The sequence below is a fragment of the Misgurnus anguillicaudatus genome, chromosome 14, assembly GCF_027580225.2.
Source record: "Misgurnus anguillicaudatus chromosome 14, ASM2758022v2, whole genome shotgun sequence".
NCBI classification, from domain to species: domain Eukaryota; kingdom Metazoa; phylum Chordata; class Actinopteri; order Cypriniformes; family Cobitidae; genus Misgurnus; species Misgurnus anguillicaudatus.
Window position 1 is genome coordinate 7009144 of NC_073350.2, and position 7769 is coordinate 7016912.

The following is a 7769-nucleotide window of genomic DNA, read 5'->3' on the forward strand; positions in this document are numbered from 1 at the left end:
CTTTCCTCAAAGTGCACACAAGTAATGTTTTTAGTAAGCCATGTTTGTTAAAACTAGTAATATTTTCTAAATACACTAAGGTCTAATCATGGCTTAAGCTAATCCCTGTCTGGGAAACCACACTTGAGGTTTACTCTGTGTTCAACAGAAAGTTCTAAGTTCACAGGTTTACCAGAGTATTAAAACTATGATTCATGCTCTGAATTCTGCCCGTTCCTGGATCTGTGAGTGTTTGCTGCCTGCCACGAACTTTGTCTGCCTTAATACCTATGAATGTTTGCTGCCTGCCCTGACCACTGCCTGTTTACTGTTATGCTTTTGCCTTACCCGCCATATACCTGTTTGCCCTGCGTAACTTGCCTAACCTAACGGAGGAGCTTCTACGCTCAATTCACTCCCTGACAAGACTGGCATTGAAAGATGTTGCAACCACATCAGCTCATGCACAGGTTCCATTGCTTCTGAATCCCTTTCCCTCTGCTGTTAACAATAATAAGCCTGTCTTCCGCTGTCTTATGAGACCCTCTCAGTCAACATCAGAAAGAGTGAGTCCCACTAAAATACACAACCAGTTTAATCATTGTCTAGAAATGCACGTGAAGCTCGGTATAAATTTTGATCAAACTTTTGAGGGAATGGCATTTAACTCTGGGGGAGCTGGTAATATTATAGATTAACATTTTGCTTACCAGCACAGTATCCAGTCTCCCTGTAAATGTCCTGTTGCATACTGTTCCACCTGTTTCCTGGTTTCCCCACTGTCCTGTTGTGTTAGGTCACCCGTGGCTTCTGACTTACTCTGATCTGCTGGTAGGAGAAACAAATCATTCGCTGGAGCAGGCATTGCTTTGACTAGTGTTTAACTCCTCTTAATTCCATCTGAGTGGGTTCTTGGAGCTCCAAGCACACCGCAAACCTGAAATACACATGGCCAAAGCCATGTCCAAGTACATCAATGAGGAGCTCACCAGGTGGTTTATTGAACACTCCACTTCCCCAGCCTTGTCCGGGTTCTACTTCGTGGACAAGAAAGATGGCAGACTGAGACTCTTAATGATATCACTGTGAAACATGTGTTATCCTCTGCCTCTGGTTCCAGCCCTTCCATGTTCAGTGGTACACCAAACTGGATTTAAGGAATGCCTACAACCTCATCAGAATTCAAGAAGGTGACGAATGGAAAACCACTGTTTTTGACCTGGAAAAGAAACGCCAGGTTCACTTGACCCTTGACCGCTATAGAAGCATTCCAAAACCTGAGGGAAAAATTCACCTCAGCATCTATCCTACGACATCTTGATCAAAAGAAACCATTCGTCTGTGAGGTTTGATGCCTTCAACCCTGGCATTTCAGAAATAGACATTTTAATTGATTCAGTAGAGAAGTCAAAGCCTATACTGTTTGGCAAGTTTTCATATTCGCTTACTCAAGAAGACAAAATAGGGAGTTGGCAAGAATTCACGAAAATGTATTTGCCGTGTGTGGCATGAACCGTACTGCTGAGTCCATGAAGAAAAAATGTACCACCCTTGCAAGAAATACAAAAAAGAAGGCTGATTTACAGGCAAGAGAGATGAAGAAAACGGGAGGGGAAACAAGTGACGCTCCATCGCTTAAACCAGGGGTGTCCAAAGTTGGTCCTGGAGGGCCGGTGTCCTGAAAAGTTTAGCTAAAACTTCCCTCAACACACCTGCCTCAAAGTCTCTAATCTGCCTAGTAAGACCTTGATTAGTTGGATCAGGTGTGTTTGATTAGGGTTGGAATAAAACTCTGCAGAGACACCGGCCCTACAGGAGCAGGATTGGACACCACTGGCTTAAACCTTCAGAATCACGAATGTTAGGTGTCATTGAGAACGTGCACTATGAAGTCAGAACAGAGCTGTGTGTTTTGCAACATGTACATTTATGGTAGTGTTACAGATAGTACTATCTAAATGCTATTTTGAAACTGAATGGAGTCATAATTTGATTATCAACACAGGCATGCCTGGGGGTTACGAGAAAGGACTGGAGATGGCGCTGGAACAACAAGAACTGACAACAATACATATGTCAGATCTGATAGAGGGATCATGGGCAGAGCCTCGTCAATTGCCACTTTAATGTAAATTGTTATGTGTTTATTGTAAACTTGTCTGTATGTAATTATAATACTATGAGAAAGGCATGATGTACTGTATTATATGAACCTAAACTAGATTCAGAGCAGTTATGCAGTGCTGTCCTGATGTGATTGCTTCCATTGTTTACCTCATTTGTAAGTTGCTTTGGATAAAAGCAGTGGCGGCGTTTCACGAAAACCTAGGGTATGGCAAACATTATTCGTACAAGAAGGCCATTCAAATAACAAATCTATGAAACCACATTATATCCATATGTGTACATACTCCACCAACCTGTACAAAATCATACTACGATTGCACGGATGTACACTTACTGACAACAATACGGAAGCAATACAATTGAAAAACAAAAATAGAAATCATGGTTGTTTAAAATGCTTTTCAAATGTTGTCATTCTTAACTAAGTGCAACTCCAGCAACAGATAAACTAAATCAATATAATATCAAAACATACTGTAACATCCCGTCACAAATCTTGTCATGACAGCCAATAAACACTAAACACAATAAAGACTTTTAATGATGTGATAGAGCACACGTAGTTAACCCAGCCAGGTAACCAACTAAGACAAAAACACTAAATAAAACTCTTAGTAAAACAGGGCTAAATGCAAAAACAAGTCTTACCTTTTGTCGCCGTGCAGTTTTTATTCCACAAGTCGCCATATTCAAAAACGCGCGCAAATAATTAATACACTTAGACTGCGCTACAATTTCCCAGTGTAAGAGAACATGTTTATTTATCCACAGAGAACAAATCATTTTACTTCTGGAATAATGTATGCAATATGCATTGCGCGAGTGTGGGGGAGAACCGTGAGTCTGTTTGAATGTTAAAACAAAAAAAGGAGTTTACTTGCGAAAATAAAGATTATAACAACAGCGGTCATCATGAAACCACCTGCAAGGACTTCAAGCTGCGCTGCATGCAAGAACGACAGGCTGATGACATCAAAGTACCGCGAGGGTGAGGCGAGAAATCATCGGAAGAGTTTGCTTTCAAACCGCTCTCGAGGCACGTTGATGTCATCCGCATGTCGGTTCCTGTATTATAGCATGAAGTCGAGCACACGTGTAAATTATCCATATTAGTGATGTACCAATAATCAGATATGTTCTACTGAAAATATTTAAAATTATCTTTAATGAGCATCATTATAGCCTGTTGATTTCTGGTGTTTTGTCTGAATGCTAGGGTATGGCAACTGCCATACGCTGCCATACGCAAACGCCGCCCCTGGATAAAAGCATCTGATAAATAAGTAATTTACTGTAATTTGTAGTTATTTATGTTTTACAGCAAAAATACAGAATGTTGTATCTTCGAATCATGCCGTCATTCGAATCATTTTTTTTACTGTGCGTTTAAACGTTTTTTCTATTGTGACCCATATCCGATTAATGCGTTTACACTTTACATACATCTAAAACATTGCGCATGTGTAATAGTGTTCTTGTACCACACATCAAGATGGATAAATAAAATGCAACAAAAATTCTTCTGTGTATTTTTTAATGATTTGCTTAAAGCCGCATCACATTTAAAACCCTGCGTTCTTGATTTCTTAATTATATGCATGTATGAGATTTTTAATGTATGAATTAAACGCAATTCCAAAACATGTCCCCTCAATCTTTCAAACACTTTAAGGTCAGTAAAATGTTCTATGATTGGTTGTTAATAATCTGTTCAATGATTGATTAAATCATACGCAGCTACCGCTCACAAAAAGATAAAGGGCGTATTTCAATAGAAAATTGTCATCCCTATGCCCTCTTCCCTTTTTCGAAGATCAGAACACTTAATGTATAAACTATAAAGTTGCACAATTGTCTCATAGTGTGGCCAATTCAAATGCACTTGGCGCATAGAGCAATGAAATACACACGTCAGTTTCTCTTTATTTGGATCGACTGTGTGACATCCCCTTCCTGAAGTGCCATTTGGAATTCACCTCGCTTTCCTCATGAACTTGACTGCGCGTCCCATCTCAAAGGCTGATAAAACAGCTGGAGTACTAATAAAAACATCAGTAAATATATAGGTTTCAGCAATTCTTCTGAAGCAATGTTACCATATTAGCTTTCTCTGGTAAAATAAGCTGCTCTCAAAGCAAGTGTAATTGCGGCATTCACGCGCTTCTCTGATCTCATTTTCCAAATTGTTATTTTAAGTAAGAATGTAAAAATAATACGGAGACTTACGTTCTTACAAATATGTGTTGTATTTGTATTATTAGGGATGTGCAGGTATTTTTTCACCCTCTGAACTTATTAAACACACCGCATATTTTAAACGAAAATATATTTGGCAAAGACGTTCATTACTAGATTACTTTTGTTTTTACAGTTATTATTACATATTTCCATTTCTTGAATAAACATAATTTTTTAAAAATGTTTGTTTATTATTATTCTTAACGAAAAACTCAATACCAATAAAACAGTACAATGACAAACTCGCTAAACAGCTTGTTTATTAATAAAACAAATTCGACGGATGGTATCTGCGTTCTAACACAAATAAATGAAAGACATAATTTTCCATTACTACGAATGCTTAGTATTTGTTTATTATTATTTATTATAACAGAACAACAATAAATTACTAAAATGACTATAACATAAATAGATCTAGAGATCCTTAGATTTTTTTCAATAAATGATTGGTTTGCTTTTTTCATCTATATAAAACTACAACAATATAAAAAGTTAAGGGAAGAAATGCAACTTGAATCCTATGTATTTTCAAAGCTTTCCGACTTTCACATTTACGTGAATGTTGTAAGTCAGGAAATTATTTACACCGAGTGCAGTATAATTTAACTATCATCATGTGCCGTGCTGATGTCATTATCCTTTTTTCCAACCACAGGGAAGTACTAAATTGTCGCAGTTTTAATGATGTACAGAACGTAATTCCCTTAGAAAATCCGCATTTTTGTGATTTTAACAAAAGTTTCACAAAATTCCTTGCAGGAAAAATTACCCTCTATAAATATATAAACATACAAATATATCAAATGAAAGAACACACCCTCTGCTTTCAAACAAACAATAAACAAACAAACAAACAAACAAAATTGGGAAAAAAACGTTTAATTATATATTTACTTTTTCCACTTAATTTAACCACTGAAATATGGATATTTCTCTTTAAAAATACAACATTTTGAGCAAAAAGCTTAAAAAATTGCGTTTTGTAAAGGAATTAATGTAAGAGATCAGACTCAGAATGACTATCAAACATAAAGGCAGTTAAAATAAATCATTAAATCTTTTTAACTTCCGTTTTTATGAATTCGGTTTGGCGAAAATTAGCGGTATTACACTTTCACTTTGAAATTCGTCCAGAAAGGCATATTTATCAGTTAAATATTAACTCATAATTGGCGAGATAACTCGTCAATGGCGGGGAAAGGGTTAATAAATGTAGTACCATTATTGGATATAACTCTTTTTGTTACTTTGAATTTAGAACACCTCTTTGGGTCTCCTAAAGTTAAGACGTTTTGTCAAGTTAGGATGCTTCTGTAATATCTGCAGTTAAGATAAGATAATGCACTTAGGAATGTTATTTTGTAATTGCTTTGTCTTAATTGAGGTCCTAACTGAAATTACCATGGTTACCAAACAGTTAAGATAAAATTTTAAAGTTAAGATTTTTCTGTAATACACCCCCTGATTACTAAATCCTACAATACCAATTATACATAAACTTCATTAAAAAATTGTTATAATATTATATATAATAAAAACAATTGATTTGTAAAATTGTAATTGATCAATTTCTGCTTCATCCTAATTGCATTTACTACACCATATTTACCAGTGGATGTCGCCAGCGTGCTAACGCTTTCCACCTTATTTTCAAATGCAGAAGTTATGATGTGACGTATTTATCTTTTTTTGTGCAAGACTTCCATCTCAGTAGCCATACACCAGAGCCTGGAAGAGAGCAGCAGCATTGGTTAGCCCGAAGGGAACGACCAGATATTCAAAATGTCCCTTTGGTTCGGGATATGAACAAGATGATAAGCGTTCTGGAGGTTTAATTGGTGAAGACCTCCCTGCAAGAGTTCAAAGACAGACAACATAAGAGGTAAGGGGTACGATTTCTTTACTGTGATGTTGTTCAAGCCTCAATAATCAATGCAAGGTTGTAGGGAGCCATACTTCTTCTACACAAAGAAGAAACCCTAGCAAACAAGGGTTAAAAACAAGACACCAAAGCACATGTCAGACCATGTGCTTCACAAACAACAAAACACATGGCATATTTGCACATGTCTTAATTACGTTATTGTAGAAAGAGTATGATGCCTGTTATGGTAACCCAACATGCATCATCACAGAGGGAATTCAGCATCATGTAGTACAGCCATGATAGGAATAATATACATTACATTGTGATCAATCGCTGTCAGATCTTTAAGATCCATATGAAAATAATTCCTCATCAACAACAATTGTAGCTGTCCCTTTTCATTTTCTGGTAACCACCAGAGTCTAAATTGTGGAAGTGTCATTGTGGATAATTTTGCATTAATACTCTCAAACACCTGCTTTCACAGTTGTGTCAATCACATCAGAGAAAAACTGTGTATTTGACATCTTTCCTTAGGGCTTTTCACACTGGAAAAGTTAACCCTGGGTTATTCTAAACCCCAGGTTAATGGAATCCCGGGTTATTTCATTAATCCCTGGGTATTCATAATCTGACGTTTCACACTGTGCATTCCTACACCCTGGGTCAGGAGTCTCCCACCCTGCTCCTATGCCCGTCTGTAATTATCAAGCATCCCTGAACACCTTGATTAGCTGCTTCAGCTGATTAACCCTGCTTCGTTTCACACTGCATGCGTTTGGCACCGCAATGTGGGGTTGACCCCACAGAAGCAGTGCTAACGTGACATCGGAGCAGGGTTTCATAACCCTGGGTTCATTTCAGGGATAACCCCACTTCTAAATTACAAGTGTGAAACAATCCTTAACCCAGGGTTAAAAGCAGGGTTTAAAACGAAGATAACCCAGGGTTAAACGCAGTGTGAAAACCCTTGAGAGAGATTAATATATATTTATATATATATAAACACGATAGGGATAGGAAACGGGTAAGCGGATTACACTGGTTCAGCTGGTGGTCGCGTATCGGCGGTGTGATAACCTTCACAGCAGCAAGAACTGAGTCTGTTTGTCTCATTGTCCTCGGGGTCGAGGACGAGACAGGGAGAGAAAAACAGAATCCTATTAGCGTTTGGGCCGTTCCCATGTAATGCAAGTGTCATACAGTATTGTGGTTTAAAATCCGCTCGGTTCCAGACAGGCTACCTATTGCGGCATAAGTATATTACCCAAATGAGTTATGTGAATGATTGGTTCTGGACAAACTAGCTATTGCAGGATAGGTACATTTACATGACATTTTATGTGAATGCTTTGTTAAAGAAGAATTTCTTAAGTTTAGAATTAAAGTGATCGACTGTGTCTGATACTTGAACATTATTTGGTAAATCATTCCAGAGCTTAGGTGCTAGATATGAAAACGATCTACCACCTTTAGACACTTTTGATAATATAGACTTTTTAACAAGTCTAATGCTTATAATAATATAACAAAACTATGTTCTATGATTAAAGAA

The 7769-nt window shown here is 37.4% G+C and overlaps 1 long non-coding RNA gene across 1 annotated transcript; it reads left to right on the plus strand.

Annotated features, from left to right (window-relative positions):
- Positions 1–214: 214 nt before the first annotated feature.
- LOC129428100 (uncharacterized) lies at positions 215–3464 on the plus strand. The gene is made up of 3 exons (XR_012373340.1): positions 215–1884; positions 1985–2107; positions 3428–3464. It is a non-coding gene; the product is annotated as an uncharacterized lncRNA (long non-coding RNA).
- The last annotated feature ends 4305 nt before the right edge of the window (positions 3465–7769 follow it).